Raw genomic sequence first — 22,680 nt, 5'->3', positions numbered from 1 at the left:
CCTCTAAGACGGGCATTGTTTTAAAGCACAATTTTGAATCAAAAGAATGCACGCTTTATGCTTCAAGGTATCTTGTTGCCGCGTGTAGCCCTCAGGGGGATTGGGATTCTCCTAAAGCACTTGGATGAATTGAACCGCCATGTCAATATCGAGCCATTCTTGACAAGCGTTGATGAGGCAATCAAGTACTGTAAGGATAGGGCAAAGAGAGATCCTTTCTCCTCATATGTCTGCAATAAAGCAGATGCCTCGTTGCCTTTGTTGTATATGATCTCATAATCATACCGATGCATCTTAGTGACCCATCTGTGTTTCTCCAAGGATGGTAACCTATCGTCGAGAAAATACTTCAAACTATGACGATGATCTCGATTTGGAAGCAACTCCATATAAGATATGGGTGTCAAGTCTCGACTACGCAAAAGATGGCCATCATCTCTTTTCTCATAGGTGGACTTGCCCACGTTTTTGTCAATTGCATCAACATAGCGCCCACACCCCTACCTGATGCACCACATTCCAAGCGCAATTGGGCACTAGTAAAGTGGGTGCATTGCACATGGCTTCCTTTGAAGCTGAAAAGGCCCACTCGACAACATCGTTCCATACAAAAGGCACTTGTTTTTAAAGTTTAAAGGGGGTATAGAGGGGTAAGATGGAAATGTTCAAAACATACTTACCTGGGCGGGGTCAACCGATGATCAAGAAGGTCGATGGCCTAGGAAGACCACTTCCATTGCACTTGGGAGGGGGGTTTACCTAGCATCTCCCATCGAGGAGAGTGCACGTCATAATTTGTGGCAGCGGAGGCTCGCGTTCGCGCGGCCTCCACACAAAAATTAAAATCAAATCAAGTTAACTGCAACTACGGGAGCTTCTTTAAATCTAATTAAAATCAAATCAAGTTAACTGCAACTACGGGAGCTTCGCCTCCACACAAAAATTAAAATCAAATCAAGTTAACTGCAACTACGGGAGCTTCTTTAAATCTAACAGTCTGTAATTCCAGTTAAATTAACAGTCTGTAATTCCAGTTAAATTAATTAGCATCCGCAGCTCTGCTTTAAATCAAACTATTTGTAAATCCAGTTGAATAAATTACCGGAGGTCTTACTTCATGATTGATTACATACATAGTTGAGAGACGAGCGGAGTGCTCTGCTGCTGCGAGGCGAGAGGTTGAATAAATTACCGGAGGTCTTACTTCATGATTGATTACATACATAGTTGAGAGACGAGCGGAGTGCTCTGCTGCTGCGAGGCGAGAGGAGAGGGATGCTACGCGATTCCGTGCTAATCTTCTTCTTCCTGTTTGTTTGCTGATGCCATTCCCTTTCACAGATTGATATTGGTGCTAGTCTTCTTGTTACTGCTGTTTGTTTGCAGCTGCCATTCCCTTTCACAGATTGATATTGGTGGTGCTAATCTTCTTGTTACTGCTGTTTGTTTGCAGCTGCCATTCCCTTTCACAGATTGATATTGGTGGTGCTAATCTTCTTGTTACTGTTTGTTTGCAGCTGCCATTCCCTTTCACAGATTGATATTGGTGGTGCTAATCTTCTTGTTACTGTTTGTTTGCAGCTGCCATTCCCTTTCACAGATTGATATTGGTGGTGCTAATCTTCTTGTTACTGTTTGTTTGCAGCTGCCATTCCCTTTCACAGATTGATATTGGTGGTGCTAATCTTCTTGTTACTGTTTTGTTTGTTGTTCAGATGCTATTCCTTTCGCAGATTGATATTGGTGCTAATCTTCTTGTTACTGTTTGTTTGCAGCAGACGCCATCCCTTTCACAGGTTGATATTGGTGTTCCAACATATATAATAAACCCCACCCCACACCACACACGCCATTGATAGATTGACTGTCCACAACTCCAATTTCCTAAATTACAAGCTTGTCTTCAATATTACTCCATACACCTCACGCTCAACTGAACTTTTTATTCCGGTTTATGAAGTCTACTTTTTCGGCTCTCACCTGAGAGAGAGAGAGATCCTGGTTTGGTTCATGTCCCAGCAGTAGCAGTGGAATTTATATTTGTCAAACGTTTTCACTGTATACGGCAAACGTTTCTTTCTTTCTTGTAGTTGGATATTCATGATGTGTTTGTTGTGTCGTATTAAGGGGACACTGTGTTTGTGCTGCTTTTCCTTTTTCAAGGGAAAGAAACAAAAAAAAAATGGTATATTTGCTATTTCAAATAGAAATTTGAATATAAATGGTATATATTTACTATATGAAAAGAGAAATTTGAATATACAATGCTGCAATGGGCCTGAGCATTGAGGAAAAGATCTTTGTCAATATCAAAGCCTGACCAACAAAAGGAAAAGAGGGGGGAAGGCTATAAAGCCCAATTACTGCATACATAAAAAAGAATTGTCATGCACGCTCGCTCTCCTAACAAAAGCTTGGATCCAGATCTTCCCTGTGGAAAAGCCAAAAGAATGAAACAGCGCAGATTTATCAGCATCTGTCCTGCAGTTGCTGGGGCTAGCCTCCTCATTGGGTGTTAATCATTTAAGCATCCGATAGTCATATAAGCATCTGACAGTGGCCGAGAGTTGGGACTCTGCTTCTTCCCCCTGACTCTACAAACGTGTTGAAAAGAAACTTTATTGAAATTCTCTCTCAACTCCTTGGAAAGAGCTTTCCGAGATTGGGGAAAGGGTCAAATTTTGGAGATTTACTTTACTATTAAGAGCTTTCCAAGATTGGGGAAAGGGTCAAATTTTGGAGATTTACTTTACTGTTAATCTGGTCAATGGCTATCTTCGAATTTGAATTTGCAGACTCCTTTTTCCTGTTGCCAGCCCTATCAGCAATCAAAGAGAGATCAGCGTTGCCCACTTATTTGTAGCCTCTCTGAATGCTTCTCTGAAACTCGCTCCAAATATGAAATCCTTGCTGCCCCAACTTCGGTGGCTCTCCTTGACAGGGTCCATCAAAATATTCCCATGTCTAGGACTTTTGTCAATATGTGGGTATACATTTATCCTTGCAGGATTTTTTTTTCTTTCGCGGTAAGCAACTCTAATTTAGTGGATGACTTGAATGAGAGGACCTTTCCGGGTTTCCACACCCCCGTTGGCCGAGCTTTGGGTTATTTGTGGGGGCATTAATAAAACCATCCTTTTATCGTATCAGGGGTTTCACCTATCTCTATCTGGATATGTTGTTCAATTAAACATGTCTTTTCCTTTTTTATCATGCACCAGAGGTTTTCGGTCCCGCCTAGCTTCACTAGTTTGTGTGGGGGAGCTCTGAATTTACCACTCCCTAAACCCATGACCTAGGGGGCGGGGGGCAATTTCATCACTATGGCTATATGGCGCTATATGGTCTAGGCTCTGCGAGTTGAAAACACTAGACCTCTTCCCCCAAACGGCATTGGAGGTTAAATCCTTGGTCGCCATGTCCCCTGTCGCTGTCATGTTAGAAGTGAGCTTGAGTTTAATTGTAGCATTCGAGAGGGTTTCGGTTGTTGTTACCATTCGCCGTAGGAGGCTCTTGTGATCATAGCCTCTTGGAGCCGTTCCTCCATGCTACTATCCCTACATTCTCAAGTTCCTACATTTCTTTGTTCTTGTTCCCGGCCGGGAGGGGGAAATTGACTTAAGAGTGGGGCCCACGGACAACAAAAAACAACACGGCAGAGGCGTGTGCTCTATTTCATGGATTGTTATCGTTGTACGCAGATAGAGTGAGGACGTTGATCGTCATTGGCGATTCAAGCATAATTATCAACCTTTTCGACCCTAAAAATGCTATGCTCCCTCTTAAAAGAATTGGTTGGAAAGCCAAAGAAAAATGACAATACCCGCGGCAAAGGAAGGAGACCTAACAAACCGATCAAGATCAAGATTGGGTGTCGCCAAATGACAAGCCCAAGAAGGAGGTGTAGCTCCCACAGCTGTGGCTAGGAGTAGCAGCGCTCTGTTTGTTGGCAGCAAATAATAAATTTCTATCTCAAGTAGGAATAAGGAAGGGATGCTTCCCAGGGCCAAACGGGTGTAGCGGATGCCTGGAGGAAGAGGAAGACTGGATCATTTACAAGAAACCTAGATAGGATCCTCCATGATAGCAATCACAAAAACCTGGGTCAAACAGGGAGGAAGACTCAATCTTCTACTAGTGCACTAAAGAAACCTAGATAGGATCATCCATTGTACTTGGATTCGCTCTAGATTTCGTTGTCCAATGATGATTAATTTGATCAAGGGGTTTCCACACCTCTCACATGCAGATGCTCTTCAAGTGCCATGATGGATGGATTCATTTTGCGACAAGGCGGATTGATGGCTTGAATTGCCATCATTAAAGTTCCTTGATCCTCCCACATTATTCCTATATGATGCTCTCTATGCATGATTCTCGATGTGGAGTTGTTGATTTTTGTGTTTTCGTATCCCCCGGAGGATGCTCCAAATCTGCATATCTTCTTGCACCCGTCCTTCCTGCTCCTTACCTTTTCGAGTTTCAAATTGGCTATGAGGGAAGGCGACAATGGATTCCAACCTCCAATGGTCCATGGAAGATTTTCGATTCCTTAATTGCTCACGGTTGAGTTTTGAGTCCCCTTTCAGGTTTATGCTTCCACATTCAAATAAATTTATGGACGCTTCCGTTCCTTCTTGGATGCCACAACGTCGACATAATCCTTGGCAGGTTAGACTATATTCCCTACAGCAACATAGGCTGGTTCTTCCATGCGATTCCTCATTACAAACTCAAAAGCTGCATTGCTAGGGCAACCTCTTGAAGAACCATCAAGATCGAAATCGAATTTAGAATGGAGACTTTCACAACTGGACATATAGTAATTGGATTTCTGGTTTTTACAGCGTGAAATATATGTTATATCTATTTTTTGAGCCAACGTGGTTCAAGTGAAACACGGGCTAACAGAACAGTGGAAGAGCAGAGAACAGTTTGGCAAACGTTTGGCTCAGCAATATTTCATGCTTTCCAATGTCACAATTGATTTTTGTTACCTTGAAAGAAGGGGCCCAAGACCAAAGTTGCAAATTCTCATTCCTATTTGCCCATCGGGTTTGGATGATGTTGTTCAAAGTGTCATCTGCCTTTGCCCAAAACGAGTCCAGCAATCCTATATCTGTGGAGAGGAGAAAATGCAGAAACAGGGTAACCACAGATTTTCCTAGTTTGAAAAGGAGCCATTGACAGCTGTTTTGAACAGTGAACGTGAGTGCGACCGAGACTCAGACCTATGGGTAAGTTGCGAGAAAAAAAGGACTTGGTCGTGCTGTGGTTTTAATTGTTACTGTTGTAACAGCAACAGCCATTGGAGGTTGCAAGTGCAAGCATTGTAAATTCCATTACCAGGATAACTAATAAAATAAAAAGGAAAACCCGTTGTGTTTATTTCTTTCTGTTATTATTCCTTGAGCACATGCACATGCTTGAGTTTGTGTCCCACCCAACTTCCCAGTGAACTGAACTGAACTGTGCGTGATGCTCTGTAGGCAGGGGCGGTCTTTGTCCAATCACCCTTGCTGCACCAAATAGAGTCAGAGCACAGAGCATCTAAATCTTTACCAATCAAAGTGAACTTCACATTCTTTTGCCCAAAATGAGTTGAGCAATCCTGTATATATATTTTTGAGCACGCACCCTGCACTCTCCCTAAGAAATCAATCCCTATTCTGCCCTCGTCGCAACATCATCTCATTGACTGTTCTGCCCTCTTCGCAACATCATCTCATTGACAATGAAAAGAAATCCCTGAACACTCTCTAGAAACGTACTCACCCACATTGTCACATTTCAAAATTAAATTTTCAACGTTTCCCAGACTGCTGCTCATGTTGTTAGTGACATTGGAATATGCACGACATCCCTTTTGCAAAGTAGGCAAGCCATAGTTGAAATCGCTGCTGATATATATGTATAAACCAATTTCAGATCGGAAAACGCTTCCGTGCAGGGCACAACATTGAGAAAGTGCGTTAAAAGCTTAGGGAGTTGATAAAACTTATCAGTGGTATATATCCACCTTCAAAGCTTTTTACTGCGTTCTTCAAAGAACAACAGTTCGATCATATTGGATTTAGGACGACTGAGCACTATGGAATGGATGGACCATATTGGATTTAGGACGACTGAGCACTATGGAATTGAGATAGCTGGACCATGCGATTGAGCACACTATGGAATTGAAATTGAAATTGAGATAGATAGCTGGACCATACGCTTGAGCACTATACTATGGAATTGAGATAGATAGGTGGACCATCAAATCCAATGTTGCTGGTGAAGTTCGAAAAGCTGCAACGCACAAGCGACGCCCGAGAGCCCCAATAGCAAGCTATTGTAAGTGGGCCCTCCCCCTAGAAAAATACATTTAATATCATGTGGTTCTATGAACCACGTATCAGATATTAAACTGATAAGAACAGATACTACACTTGATCTTAGCCAAAAGGCCGAGAAAGGTATGCTTTTCCTCTCCTCTTTCGCTTCTTTTTCTATTACTCCCCTTCTCCTCTATCCCATTCATCCATGCATGTGGGATAACTCATTTCTATTTCTTCTCATACCCCTTACTACCATTTAAATAGACATGCTCTTTAATATCAAACTTATATTTTCAATATTCTCACTATTTTCACCTCCCTAGATCTATTTTACTTTTCGATTTGAGGGATCAAATGTCTTTTCACCTTAAAAGAGGTTTCCCAGATTTGATGCCAATCTCTTTTCACCCTAAAAGAGGTTTGCGAGATTTGATGCCTTACCGCCAATTTCACATGGTTGAACTTTATTGCTTTTTATATATAAATAAAAGTAACTAAATATCATAATATTATCTACAATTAAAAATATGAAATTATATATATATATATATATATATATATATAATATCAAAATAATTAATTATATGGGAAACAATCACTAAAGATTTTTATTTTTATTTTTTCCCTTTCCATGTTATCTTAAACTTGTGGTGGATGTTATCGTAACATAATAATAATTTATATATTAATATAAAGGAAGAAATTACACTATTTAAAAATCCTTCAATGTGATGTTTAATGCCATTGGACATAATCAATGGAGATCATTGCTCACCCATTCCTTGAAGTCAAATTCACCGGGATGTGTCTTAACTTAGTCAAATTTAATCAACAACCTATTGTTATGTTGGCCTTTCCATATTTAATCACCCACCGCGTTAACGTATTGATCATGTTGTAATTGTTGATTATGATACAATATAGCGTGTTTAGTTGTCTTTGAGAAAGCATAATGAGTTTACTACCAAGTTAACATAAAACAAATTTATTAATGGTTTTGAAAGATTAATCCACTGAGACATTTATATTAACTACTTGTGGAGAGTATATCATGATTTGATTTTGGCTATTCACGAAAGGTATATCAAGATCTAATTTTGCTGCGATGAATATATATATATATATATTTAATTCACCGTTACAAACTAAACTAATACTCACATAATCTAAATTAGCAGACGAATTAAAGCTATACACTTATTAAGTCAGTTCTTGGGTTATAACACTTAATCTATTCGGTGCTTCACTCACACAAAACACTCGTCAAAGTTTAAGCTCTCTCGCACAGAAGCCTAGTCAAAGTTTAAGTTCGTGTGCAATGTACAACGCTTTCAAAACTCTGCTCGTGAGTAATTTTCACATCTGCGTTGTTTCAAAAATGTGTTGCTAACCACTTTTACGAAACCCTAAGGAAGCAAGCTTTCGGTTCAAAGAGCCCTACAAAATCCCATTGTGATTGGTTTACCTGAGAGAGATAGAGATGAATTGCAGGTTAAGAAGCTGCTCGATGCCCCATACAGGGGCGGAAATGCGATCCTGTGAAATAGCGTTCGACGCCCATGGGCAACCGCATCTCTATTGTGGATCTCTAGAAGTTGGAGACTGCGACGCTCCCCTACGAGAACACCAAGAATGCGATGTAGATCGTTGTCCCCCAATAGGACCCTCCTGCTCTCCATTGATGATGAGGGCCAATGTCTGCTCATCAACCTCCACCGTCGCGTCCTCCTGTGGCTAGATTTCCTTCAAGAACGGCGTCTCGCCTATCAAATTTAGCCGCGACTTGGCCGCGACCGGAGGAGGGTTGACCGGGAGGAGAGCTCGAGGAGGATTCAATCTATATCTTCCTCCACTATCAATGTTCTATTCCATTCATATTAATATGTTAAATTAGCGAGAAGTTATGGCATCGGGGTAAAATAGAGTCTGGCCCTAAAACAAATCACAATGACCTACCACCTGTAATCAACAACTTGACCGCTCATGTTCCTTTCACATATGGCAAAGTGTCAGGACCCCGAGCTGGCACCAAGGCCAATGGGCGCCCCTGATGGGTCGTGCTCACTTGATGGCGAAAAATCGACTTGGAGGTACGATGAGAGTGCCCAAGTGCGACGAGCGCTCCCGCATGGAGGAGAGGCGCCCAGGTCGACACAAGGGGCAGCGTGCACGAGTTGAGGGGCGCAAGCACGAAGGCGGGGCACCGAGAGAGATGTAGCGGGCACGCCAGCCCACACGACGTGGTATATCGAAGGGCACATGAAGAAGAGTGCCCACCCACAGCGGAGAGCGTGCAAGGGAGAACGCGCACATCACAACGTAGCGACAACCTAATTCGATGGACCCGTACCCACGAGCGCGCCCGCACACAAGGTGTGGCGCCCGGGCACCGCGACGGTGCAAGGCGTAGCGGAAGTGCGACCGAGACATAGCGAGCAGGTGCGTGACAGGCGAGCGAGCAGGCAGCGCAATGTGGAGTGTGCGACACAGAGGTGGTAGCGTGGGCAGCACGGTAGGCGAAGCTCCTAGGGTGGGGTGCGTCAGCACACCCACGAGCAGGTCGGCCCAGGGGCGCGCCCGCACAAGATGAAGGGTTGACTCAAGAAGAGAAGGGGCGTCGACCCACGTAAAATCAAACGACTAGAGCATCTATAAGATGAGGAGCTCGACACTTGGAGGAGGTAGCAAGCAAGTTCGCACAAGAAAAGTAATATCACAAAAGCTAATCGCAGAAAGGACAAAGTCAGCGATATCACAGAAATGTAAGGGGTCTGATATCGCAGAACCGCGAGGCTTACATCGCAAAATTTGAAAACGTAGCTAAGGCACGTCGCAGAAGGAGGAGAGCTCGCCCAAGCGAGCTGGTTTCTGGGCAGGGCCGAGGGTTAGTTTTCTGGGCTATTTTGGGACTCCAGTTTTGGGGTTTCTGTTGGGAAAGGTGCACACCCTGGTTGCGAAACTTGGCACTTTTCACTAGTGAGTTGGGCTGGGCCAACCACTGCCACTCTTTGTACTTGGGCAGCGCATGAGTTTGGACATGGCTGGCCCCTTTCTATCTCCACTGTAAATATTATTTCAAGTTTAAGAGTAAAGGGGAGAAGTGTTTTGGGAGTTGCCCCCTCCTATCGCAAATCCTTGTGTTCATATTGTTCTTTACGATATCGCAGACTGTTAATGAGTGTTATTCCGCTGCTTGTACTGAAGTTAGAGTATCACATAATTGTTGAATGAAATAATTGAATATAATAACACTTGAATGAAAAATTGGCTAATTGTTGAAGCGAATGAGAAGTTAGGTGCAGTCTGGGTTAGAGTAGTTGTACAACTGCGACGAAATATCACCGGTGGTGCACGTCGCCCACAGTGATCATAAGGCATCACAGCGTGGGGCCGTGACAAAAAGGAATCCATCTCCAAATGACTTGGTGCATCCAAATCCCCGTGGACTCAAGGAAAACGCGCCAAAGGGGAAGATAAAATCGGTGGACTATGAGAGGTAAAAGACCCCTTCAATCTCTATCACTCACATGGAACTCTCAAAGAACAACGTTCGAGCTCGAGACTAAGATTCTGACAATATGCTTTTACGGGTGAAATGTAAGTGCACACTCAGTGACATGGAAAATATCAGATTAACCTTCAAAAGACAACGCATTTTAAGGGATACAACACATTGACAACAAAAAACGATGAAGTAAACAATGAACATGGTCATTCAAAGTTCCTCCTAGTAGGATTTGTATCCAACATAGTCAATAAACATCTCCTTAATCGCACATGAACATCATCACCATCCAACTATTTGCTACAAGCATACGTGAAGAAGACAGAGGAAAAAAATGCTCCCATTTCCCCGAACAATTTAATAAAGAAGAGTTATTGATCACTGCAAAAGCGTTGGATTAGGTGTCTGCCTTGTTGTAAGAGCCTTTAAAAGGAACATCTCTTTTTATTATTGTAAAAACATTTGCAAAATAAATTATCTTGGTTGGAGTTGAACCCGTGTCTCTCAGATGAGAGATGAGTATCCCAGTCAACTAAAATACAAAAAAGAAAACATTGAAATATAACTGGAAGTAATTCCAAAGACGATTTAGTTTTAGATTCAAAAAATTTGGGAACTTTTTAATTTTTTTGCATCGATAGTTTAATAAATTAGTCGCTTGAATTTGTTCAAGGCAATGCAACCCAAATATCGAGCTTGTGTTTTTCATTGAAAAGAAAAAGGTGTATATTGGCAAATATCCAAACCCATCCTTTTATCTACCCTCAACTTTCTGGTGATGCATGATATCCATTCTACATATTGTATTATTCCTGTGATCTGCATCGATAATTCCATAGTATCGTCTATTTTCTCCACCCTCCCCTCATTGGGTGCTAGTCACACTGATAGGGATTTCGCTGGTCATTTGGGGGTGGACGACACTTATATCCGGGAAGGGTATTGCTCTCCTTCAGCGTATCCACCCACTTTGATGCTTCAATTTGGTTCCATTAGTGGACATCAACCGCCTACTAATTCGATGGGGCGTGATATTGAACTTTTGAAATTAAACCCGGCACTTGATTTGGAGCCTCTTGCCATCCACTCAAAAGTGTCGCCATCAGATGGGGTGACTGTGATCCCCCACTCTCGACTAAATTTTACTATTATAAAGAAGCGACGGGTGAAGCATAAAGTAGATGGTATTTGGGGGTTGCTCCTACAGGTGTCTCTTTAAATTTTTGGAGGGGTCAAATCCTACCTTCCCATCTTCTCGTGTGAATTCACCCACTCAGGATCTTAGAGATCTCAAGCTCGTCAGTAAACTTTCGATATGAAAATCTTGTCACTGAATATTCGGGGTCTGGGAAGCTCCGTTAAACGACAATGCCTGGAATATTTTATTAAATTCCATCATCCTTTTATCATTCTTTTGCAGGAGACCATGATGCCTGGCCTTTACTCTTAAAAAATTGTCATGGTTGGAGGGTTTATGCTACAGATGCTTCGGGACAATCTGGGGGTTTGGATGTGTTATGGGATCCTTGGGTTGTTAACTTCTTGGCCTATAAATATTTTGCAGGTATTTTACTATCCGGGTTTGCCAGGGATGCTAAGCTCCGGTTTCATATATTGAATATATTATGGGGCCGGAATTACTTCTTTTAGCTGAGGAGTTGAGAACAACTTGCGTCATATCTTGTGAGCTAAACTCTACATTCATCATGTTGACTGCAAAGGTCTCAGGCCCGATTTCTTTCAAGGACTCTCGACCCATAGCCTTGTGCAACATTGTGTATAAAATTATCTCTAAGATCATTGCTAACCGATTGAAAGTTACCCTATAGAAACATATTGCGTCGGAACAATTTAGGTTTCTTAAAAATCATCAAATCTAGGATGCCATGGCCATTGCCCGGGAATGTTTACATTGTATCAAAATGAAGAAAAATGATGCTTTATTATTGAAACTGGACCTTCACAAGGCATATGATTGTGTTGATCGGGAGTTTCTGCGTTCGGTGCTTCATAAGATTGGCCTCTCTAGATTGGTGATTGAGTGGATTATGGCTTGTATAACTACTGCAAATTTTGGTGTCTTAACCAATGGGGTGCCTTCATGCTTTCTGAAGGCATCTCAGGGCTCACTCTCTCCACTGTTATTTTTACTTGTCATTGAAGGCATGGGCAGAATGATTTCGGCGGCACATTCCCGTGGGTCATTCTCGGGTATGGGGATTACGAGGAACATTTTTATTACCCATCTCATTTTTGTGGATGATGTCCTCATATTTGGGAATATTTCTGTTATGGAATGACATGTATTGCAAAAGATTATATGCACTTTTGGTGGTGCCACGAGTCTATACATGAGAAAAGCTAAATCTCAGTTGATTTCTTCGTCTCAGGCGGAGGCCAATGTTTTGGAGACAACGAGATTATTTGATGCTGAGAAGGTTTCATTGTGCGAAGGGTTTAAGTATCTTAGTTTCTCCCTTCCACCTAATAATTATGGCATTAAAGATTGGGTTTGGCTAACCAGAAAATTTGAGAATAGGTTGTTATCATGGTCACACGAGTGGCTTACAATTGGCGGAAGGTTGATTATGGTGTAAGCGGTTTTGCAGAGTATTGCAGTATACTGGTTGCATCTATATCTGATGCCCAAATACATCATTGAGAGGATTAAATCCATTATGTCTAAGTTCATTTGGGCTTGTACTAAAGATGGTTACAAAATTCAACTTGTTTGACTGGAGGATATCATCTCAAGTAAGGAGGATGGGGGTTGGGGAATCATGGATATTGGAAAATCCAGTTGGGTTTTATCAATGAAGAGTTTGTGGCGTTCTTTAAATCGTGTTGGTATTTGGAAATGAATCATTAATGATAAGTATCTGAAAAACCAGTCTTTGGTAACTTGGATTAAGGATGGGCCTGGTGTCCCAGGTGCTATCTCATATATTTGGCGGTGCAAGATTAAAATTAAACATTGGCTCTTGGGGAACTTAAAATGGAATATTAGGTCTATTTTCGGGGTGGATACCGGTCTAGATCCCACCTATGGTTTTGTCGGTGAGCATAAATTACCTTTCCCACTCATTCAACATCTTCACAATCTCGGTATTTATTACATTAACCAATTGCAGGTCCCAACCAGCCCTTTTATATTGCATCCTATGTGGCCTGGTTTGTGGGACCTTGGCTTATTTGGTACACTGGCTATGGCTTGGGACATATATGTGTACAATCTTAATACAAATGAGATATTTTTAAGTGATCGTGAGGATATTTATTCGTGGGATGGAAATACATTACCGGGACAAGTATTAGTTGAGGAAGCATATTTGCACATCACATCGACGTCTCCTTTTTCTATGTCTAAAAGATGTTTCAAAAAGGTATGGAGTTGGAACATTCCATTAAAGCTCAAATGATTTGGCTGGTTAGCTTGGCATAACAAGATATTCACTTGGGACAATCTTTGTCGGCCGGGGGGGGGGGGATTCTGTGGTCCTGTCAGATGTACCTTGCGCAAATCGGACGTGGAAGATGTGGCACATTTTTTTTAAATGTCCATTCGTGGTGCCTATCTGGTTTGATGTGACGCATAGTTAAACATTTTCGCTGATTTGAACTCATCTACGTTGGAATTATGCTTGTAGGAATGGATGTCTGAATGCAAAGGATATCGTTCCTTGCATCTATTTATCGTCTGGGGTATTTGGAGATGCCGAAATTCATGAGTTTTTTAAGTGCAAGTTCAGAATATCAATAGTATCTGTTATTTATCTTTTTTGCTTATTTCAGAGAATTTGGGCCTGTTCTTGACAAGGCCTCTTTGAGACATATATGACTCAGGAATATCGGTGGTTGTTGTCTGGGTGGGTTTTTTGGTGGAGCTGCCAAGAATAACAAATGTGGTTGTGGCACACACATCATTATTAGTCCTCGTATGGATTATCATTTTTGTTGGCATGGGGGTGGAGTTTCCAACACGTGCGTAGATTATTGCATTATGGGGATTGTTATACTCTGCTAAGTGGCTATCCAAAGAGACTTTGGAGGTATTTGGAGATTCTAAGGTGATTATTTAGTGGGTAGCAAAGCAATCTTCTTTCAATCCTCCATTAATGACAAGCTGGTTACAAAGAATTCGGAGGTACTTTTTAAAGGGGGTGAACTTCTCTCATATACACAGGGAGCAAAATAGAATTGTGGATGCAAAATTTAAGGAGGGGCATCCCCAATTGCCCGAGGAGATCTTATACTCGGCCTTCATAGACAACACATTTCAGGGTTCGGGAAAGATCTACTTCACATAAGCTAATATTTTTCATGATGTGGATATGTTTGTTTTTCTTTAGAGTTGTTTTTTATGGCTTTCTATTGTTATGTTGTACGAGTGACAAAATTTGAGCAAATGTGTTTTTTCAAACATAGCTAGTTTAGATCTGTGACTGGGATATATTTTTGCGGATTAGGATGTATGCTGGAAATGGTGGACTTTTGACACATGCTACATGTAAACAACCTCATCTTAATATAAAGTTGTTAGTTTTTTCTTTGTTGAATAAAAAAGTATACAAAGGCATCCTAATTGGTTGTGCCAGGTGCAATGATGGTTTAGAATATGACATGGCTAACATGAAGATCACACCAACAAACCAAAAGCAAATTTGAATATCATCGAGAACAAAACACACTATAGGAAGTTCCTAAGGTGTCATTATGACGCCACTTTATTTATGGATGAACTTCCCCAACAAAATGTTGAACTTTCATTCTCAAACGATTCCCAAGAATCCCTTGATTTGTTGAAGAAAAATTTAGTCGAGGCTCTTACTCTAAGAATTCATGATTGAAACAAGTCGTTTAGTGCGCAAGTTGATGCCACAAATAGTGTTGTTTGTGCCATCCTACCTCAAACCGAGGAGGGAAATATTGGCATCCACATCGTTATGTCAATAAAAAAATGAATAAGGCAGAAAGGAACTATTTGACGATACAGAGAGGTGGCCTTGGAACATCACTCTCTCTGCATGAGTTATAACATTACATCTCGTGGCACTCTTTTATTGTCCATGCGTATCAAGTTACACCGATTTACCTTGTGAACAAGTGAGTGCATCATGACCACCTTTGCATGTGGCTCTTGCTCTTCCAAGAATTCAACTTTCAAATTCTCGCACAGACGTGTAAGTTTTGCCGCAACCTAGACCACTTGCTAAGAATGAACTCGAGAGAAGAACCAACGATATAGATGATGGAATTCCATGTGCACATGTAGTCCAAGTCAAATATTTCGTAGAGGATCTAGTCTAGATTTCATTCTTTCGTGATAGCCAAGTAAGCTTAGACATGCAATAACATAAGACATGTGCGTCGTTTTGAATGTTGTTTGCTACACATTGACTCATGGAAACCTGTACAATTGGGAGCGAATGATACCTTGAGGAGATGTGTCCCTGGTCATGAAAGTTGGGCATCAACGAATGAGCACATGGTGAGGTTTCGGGCGGACATTACCGGACCTACATAACTTTCTCGTACAAGCTCCGATTGAGGCTATTCTTGCGCCATTGGAAAGGTATTGGCGTGTATATTATGGAATATGGGCACATAGTAAGGTCAGGACCACAAAAGGTGTTCATTTAAGGCATGAAAATGGCTCTAGAAGTTCTTTGACTTGAAATTTTTCGAAATGGGACCACCCGTAAAAATGGTCCCGCGAGTTGATTCTTCCACTTCTCCCACTCTGAAAGCATCAAGATGGATGGAAATTAATATAATGATCCAAACCATATCACCCATGTAATAACGTGGTAGCCTAATCTGCACAGAGATTGCATGCCCTTTTTTTTCCTCTGTGACTTCTTAGGGAAACCTAAAGGATGCTTCCTCACATTTGTGGACGACTTCCTTAGTAACCTCGTTGCATGGACTAGTACACCTCGCCCAAGGGGATTCACACTGAGCACCTGCTGGCACAAAACTACCTGAATGCCCAAAAAAATTTGTGACAACTGGTCGAGCTAATCCCCTCGGTTACAAAGACTATAGAACTTGTGTAGGTACTTGACGTAATTCTCAAGGAGTGGGTAGATCTCTATAGAGATATGAGACCCCATTATAACCCTTCTACCATAGCCACCAGTTGAGACATGGGCAATCGAGTTTTATTGGTCCATTTTTTAAGAGAGGACGATGATTGAAGCGATTGACGTAAAAAGTAGAACTATGACATGAACAAAGCGAGTAGAAATGGAGCTACTTTTGGGACTATATCACAAAGACAACAAGTAGGTTTATTTATGAGAATATTATTATAAGGTTTTGATGCCCCTTGTTAATAATATGTTATCAAGGGACCCACTTTTAAGTCATACCACTAAGATATTAATGCAAGAATTCATCACTCAACATATAAAGAGCTCTCTTTGCCACCCTCGGGCCGAAGAAGTAGCAGCGTCTTCCAACGAGATTTCGATGAAGAGCCCGACCAAAATTTGAAACATCAGCAGGGATAAATAGGATGACAAAGGCTTGAGATTGTTAAGAGCGTGTAGGAAAACCCACAAGAACAAGCATGCCATATCCCATTTAAAATTACGCGAGGACAAAAAGCAGTGGCACTCAATGCCTCCGACAACAAAAAATACATGCGTGCTTAAACTTGACAGACAGTAGAACTATGACATGAACAAAGCGGGTAGAAATGGAACTAGTTTGGGACTATATCACAGAGACAACAAGTAGGTTTATTTATAAGAATATCATTATAAGGTTTTGATGCCCCTTGTTACGTCGTAAGGCGTTTCCCTCTAAAATTAACTCCCTTCTTATGCCACTTGTAGAATTTTGAGTCATTGATTTTCATGTTAGACGATAGAAATAGTTTCAGCCATCAGATTGATTGAAAACTGTTATTTATCGGTTACAATTTGTTACCCAATGGCCTCAGCCATCCTTTGAAAAACTTTCTAGCTTGGTTATGGAAAAAACCACAAGCTTGATTATGGCTTACACGGCAAGACGGAGTGAAATATCTTTATCAGACACAGGGCAGGGGATAAACAATAAAAAAGGCAGTAGCAGGTCAAAGGATTAAGACTCCTGAGAAGCATGGGTAGTAGAAATGCAGAAGTGAACTTACATTTCCCTGTGGGATTCAGATTCTTCCCTACAGAGGAAGAGCTCGTGGTCCATTGCTTGTGCAAGAAAGCGACCTCGCAGTCACGCCATGTTCAAATAATAGCAAATGTGGACCTCTACAAATATGATCCATGGCAACTTCCAAGTAATTTTTCAAGTAATAGCAGATGTTAACCTCTGCAAATATGATTCATGGAAGCTTCCAAGTAATTTTTCATTTTTCCTCTGTAAGCTTTGTAGCCCAATTCCTGGAATGTGTAAATAGAAATAATTCAGGGCTTACTGAAGAGCTTGTTCTGTTCTTTTATTGTTTACAAAGAAAGCCCTGTTGGATAGAAGGAATTGTACTTCTTCACTCCCCGGATAGAAAGTACCAAAATGGGTCAAGGCCTTATAGGGTGGCTGGTTCTGGATACTAGAAAGTTGTTGGTTCTTATAAGCCCATCACTGCTAAAGGAGGAAAGAAAAGAGTAGGCGTGCCACATCAAAAATTCTCTCGTCTTCTATTTTGGGAAGGCACCCAAAGACTCAAAGACCAATTTTCTCATGCACAAATACCGTCTTGCTGATCTTAATAGGCCTGCAAGCAAGAAATGCAAGGAAGAAAGGCAACTTAAGAGTAATTTATTCTGGTTAGACATGGTTCTTTTTTTGGAGACATGTGTTCGGATTTTGTTCCATACTAATATTTTCTCTCTTCATTTCTTCCATGTCTCGTAATTCGTAATATGGCCACGGGCAATAAAGATATTGAGGTTGAATTACACTTATTTTTATGTTTACTTTAAAGAATATTTTAGAATCTAATAGATAGATATAGAATGGATTACACCACAAAATCAAGTGAAATATCTTTATCAGACACAGGATAGGGGATAAACATTAAAAAAGGCAGTAGCAGGTCAAAGAATAAAGACTCCCGAGAAGCATGGGCAGTAGAATTGCAGAAGCGAACTTAGATAATGCCTCGGGGATTTAGATTCTTCCCTACAGAGGAAGAGCTGGTAGTGCATTACTTGTGCAAGAAAGCAACCTCGCAGTCACTCCCTCTTCAAGTAATAGCAGATGTGGACCTATAAAAATATGATCCATGGACTCAAAGACCAATTTGCTCATGCACGAATACCGTCCTGCTGATCTTAATAGGCCTACAAGCAAGAAAGGACGCTTAAGAGTAATTTATTCTGGTTAGACATGGTTCTTTTCATGGAGACATGTGTTCGGATTTTGTTCCATACTAATATTTCCTCTCCTCTTTTCTTCCCTGTCTCGTAATATGGCCTTGGGCAATAAAGATATTGAGGTTGAATTACGCTTACTTTTATATTTTTATTTTTACTGTAAATTTCAAAAATATTTTAGAATTTTATAGATAGATATAGAATGGATTGCACCACAAAATCAAGTGAAATATCTTTAACAGGCACAGGACAGGGGATAAACATTAAAAACAGGTAGTAGCAGGTAAAAGAATCGAGACTCTTGAGAAGCATGGGTAGTAGAAATGCAGAAGCGAACTTATATAATTGCTCCTGGATTTAGATTCTTCCCCATAGAGGGAGAGCTGGTAGTGCATTACTTGTGCAAGAAAGCAACCTCTCAGACGCTCCCTGTTCAAGTAATAGCAGATGTGGACCTCTAAAAATATGATCCATGGCATCTTCGAGGTAATTTTTCGTTTTTGTTCTTTAAGATTTGTAGCCCAATTCCTGGAATGTGTGCTTACTGAAGAGCTTGTTCTATTCTTTCATTGTTTACAGAGAAAAGGCAGCGTAAGAGTAATTTATTCTGGTTAGACATGGTTCTTTTCTTGGAGACATGTGTTTGGATTTTGTTCCATACCAATATTTCCTCTCCTCGTTTCTTCCATGTCTCGTAATATGGCCATGGGAAATAAAATTATTGAGGTTGAATTACACTTATTTTTATTTTTACTGTAAATTTCAAGGATATTTTAGAATCTTGTAAATAGATATAGAATGGATTGCACCACAAAATCAAGTAAAATATCTTTATCAGACACACAACAGGGGATAAACGTTAAAAAAGGCAGTAGTAGGTCGAAGAATTGAGACTCCTGAGAAGCATGGGCAGTGGAAATGCAAAAGCGAACTTATATAATGTCGTGTTTAACAAAATATTTATGTTTTCTTTTGGTTAATTCTTAACCTGTTTCATAGGAAAATGATACTTATGTATCAATCCACAAATTAGAGTAATTATTATATAGCGTCAATTATAATAAGCATGGAAATATAATTAAGGAAGCCATATAAATTATATTTTTCACGCTGCTAATATTAAAGAAATTTGCTATAACTTATTTAAAATGACCATAGATAATTAAATCTTGGTTGATTTTGCAAATTATTAATCTAGATTTGAATTATTAATAGTATCCATGTAAGAAGTTTTTTGTGCACTAGCGTCCAGAAAAAGAAATTCACTTTAGGGAGAGCTAGATTGTCCCAGACTAGTTTCCAAAAGGCCGGAGAGTGACTGTTGTTCTTCGGGTCCTGAAGAGCTTTATATCCAGCTGCTGCGGTGTATGTGCCTGACTGTCCCCAAGCCCAGCTGTCTTTCGTATAACGGTTTTCAGGTGTGGAGCCTTCCAGCTGTTCGGCAAGCAGATATTTTAGGGCGTTAACCAAGCAAGGACGCCATGGAAGTCCCAGCCGGCCCATTCTCCCCGGTGATCCCAAATCGAAAGATCGTATAAACTGTTTATGCATGCGCATATCAACCAATATCTGATGTCGGCGATATCCTCATTCCCCTCCAAAGGATCACTCCCCATTATTCTGTCCTGCCACAATTTAATACACTTGCCATTGCCCGACACTCTGTACAGGATTTTTTTAAAGAAAATACTGCTTTTACAGCAGAGTCTCCAGACATGCGTGCTATTAACAGAGGGATCGAATTGCAGGTTTCTGAAGGACGAATTGTGGGCGTATTTTGACAACAGTGTAGTGCTGATTGGATGGTTGGGCTCGTGTGCCATTTTCCAGAGGAGCTTTCCTCCGAACGCCAGATTAACAAGGGAGGGATCTCGAATTTGGAGGCCACCCTCTGCGATCGGCCTTTTGACCAGATCCCAATTAGATAAATGCAATTTTCTTTCGTTACCTTTCCCTCCTTGCCATAAAAAGTCTCTTAAAAGTTTAGATATCTGCTCCATAACATTTATGGGGGCCAGTAAGAATGCGGCTTGATAAATTGGGAGCGCGGACAACAGTGACTTGATTAAAATGACTTTGCCTCCTTTAGTTAACCAGAAGCCACCCCAGGCTGCTATTTTTGTTTTGATTTTACATATGATATCTGTCCATAGCGACCTTCTATTGGCTCCATTTGTGATAGGGAGACCCAGATATTTAATCCGATCCCAACGAGCATGTCCTCTGAATACTAGGAGGTTCGAGATGCTTATGAGCTCTTGTTGACCTGTGTTCCAGCTGTAAATTTCACTCTTTCTCTCATTGACTAGTGCTCCTGAAACTCTATAGTAGCTTTTTAGGACCGAGTCAAAGGCTTTGGCAATTCTGGGGGACGCACCTCCGAGGAGAAGTGAGTCATCTGCAAAGAGCGCATGATTCAGAGGAGCGACATCTGAGGAGGGTTTGAGACCAGGGAGGGAGCCAGAAATTCTTTCAGCTGTGAGTTTTCTACTGAGGGAGTCGGCCATTAAGATATACAGGAAGGGAGAGAGAGGGCATCCCTGCCTGATGCCTCTCCGGGCTTGGAAAAAATTGGAGGGGCGACCATTGACTAGGGGGGCGATCCATGGGTTATCGATGCAAGCATTTATAAGCTGGACAAAATGGGGAGAGAAGCCGAAGGAGAGGAGAACCTTGATGAGGAAAGAGCGATTAACTCTGTCAAACACGTTCGCCATATCTAATTTAATCAACATACCTTTCTCTTTTCACTTTTTGCTGGAGTGGATTGTCTCATGGACTTGAATGACATTGTTGAGGATATGCCTGCCTTCCACGAAACCACCTTGGGGACTGGAGATCAACCTTTTAAGCAGAGGCTTGATCCTGTTTGCTAACAGTTTGGCCAGAATTTTATAAGATGAGTTACAAAGCGATATGGGTCTGAATCTAGCAAATGTTTCCGGATTGGAATCTTTGGGGATTAATGCTAGGTAAGTGGAGTTGGTTCCTCCACCGATCTTAGCTTTTCTCATGAACCCCTTTATCATTTTTTGGAGATCTATTTTGAAGATATTCCAGCAGGCTTTATAGAAATGAATCGTGAATCCGTCTGGCCCCGGAGCCTTATCTGATTCCATGGACCAGATAACTTTGATGATTTCCTCCTCTGTTACCTCGCTGGTAAGGGCAGCATTGTCTTCAGATCTGATTAGATGAGGAATGTTCGAGAGGAAATCTGTTGTTTCCTCCTCGGAGGCCTGAGTTCCCTCACTATATAGATTCCTGAAGTGGCTATCCGTAGCAGCTTTGACTTGGGTGAAGCCTTTGCTGACATGGCCCTCTGTTGTCTTTATTTATGATATGTGGTTCCTGGACAGTCGGGCTCTATATTGTCTGTGGAAGAAGGAGGTGTTCTGATCCCCTGCTTTTAGCCACAGACTGCTGGATTTGATTCTCCAATATTCTTCTTCTTTTCGGAAGGATCGGTAGGTTCAGCATTGAGCCTTTATTTGTTGTTCAAAAAGATCCGCTGTAATCTCTTTTCTTTCCATATCTGTTTGCAGGGTCTCCAAAGCATACACTGCTTCTTTCCTTACGCTGGTTGGAGTAGGGACTGGTTTCCTTATCCACTCCTTCAGAGATTGTTTTGTGGCCTTAAGTTTTTGCTCCCAAACAAAACTAGAGGACCCTGAGAAGGATTTGGCCCGGGCTTCTTTTACAGTATCGCTAAAGCCTTCTCTCTCAATCCATAAGGGACTGAAGAGGAATGGTAGAGGGCCTAGATCTTCTTCATCTTCAAGGAGTAGCTGGATCAGCTTGTGATCAGAGGTCAGCTTAGGTAGTATTTTGGTCTTGATTATCTTTTTATTCATCATAAGGGAGCCTTGGACCAGAAATCGATCCAGGCGAGCAGAAATATGGTCCAGCCCAGATCTATTATTGGACCAAGTCTAAAAGGTCCCATTGCTGAGAGAGTTCTTCCACAAAGGCCAGCATAGGATCTCTGCTGTTGGAGCTGCCCCTTTTCTCTTTTGATTTCAAGACTATATTGAGATCACCTGCTATGATAATATTACTTGGATTATGATGTTCTAAAAATGCTGAGAGGGAGTTCCAGCATTCTCGTTTTTCAGAGTATGTGACAGGGACATAAAGATTAAAGAGAGAGATAGACAACTTACTTGCACAATGTGTCAGCTCCGTGAAGATCCAGTGCTGGGTTTCATGAGATTTTTTTAGCAAAAATAAATATTCTGTCCAAAGAGTTGCCAGCCCTCCGGAAGATCCCCTTGAACTTACTGCTTTGCCTGCGCTTTTCTTCCATTTTGACTTGCTGATGTATAGAAGAGCTCGCCCTTCTATCTTCGTCTCTTGGAGCATGAGGATGTCTGAGGGTTCTATTTTCAGGAGGTCCATGATTGCTTCACTTTTAGAGGCGTTCCCGAATCCTCTGCAGTTCCAAGAGGCGAGCTTCATAATTTACTTGAGGGGGGGGATAGGGCCTCCCTTAGAAGGCCTTGGTCTGGTGTTTCTTCCAATGGACATTTCTATGGTG

General features: G+C 41.4%; 1 non-coding gene and 1 pseudogene across 1 annotated transcript; one reads left to right on the top strand and one right to left on the bottom strand.

Moving 5' to 3' along the window:
• The first annotated feature begins 672 nt into the window (after positions 1 to 672).
• On the top strand, positions 673 to 832 carry LOC149222551 (U1 spliceosomal RNA). The gene has a single exon (XR_016249860.1). It is a non-coding gene; the product is annotated as a U1 spliceosomal RNA (small nuclear RNA).
• A 5,454-nt stretch (positions 833 to 6,286) lies between these two features.
• Positions 6,287 to 6,462, bottom strand: LOC149222550 (U2 spliceosomal RNA; annotated as a pseudogene).
• Positions 6,463 to 22,680: the final 16,218 nt, after the last annotated feature.

Source organism: Pinus tabuliformis, chromosome Q (assembly GCF_031772625.1).
Source record: "Pinus tabuliformis cultivar Carrire ecotype Pingquan chromosome Q, CPIR1, whole genome shotgun sequence".
In the NCBI taxonomy this organism is placed as follows: Eukaryota; Viridiplantae; Streptophyta; class Pinopsida; order Pinales; family Pinaceae; genus Pinus; species Pinus tabuliformis.
Note: the sequence above shows the minus strand (reverse complement) of the source record. Positions and strands in the feature narration are given on the sequence as shown.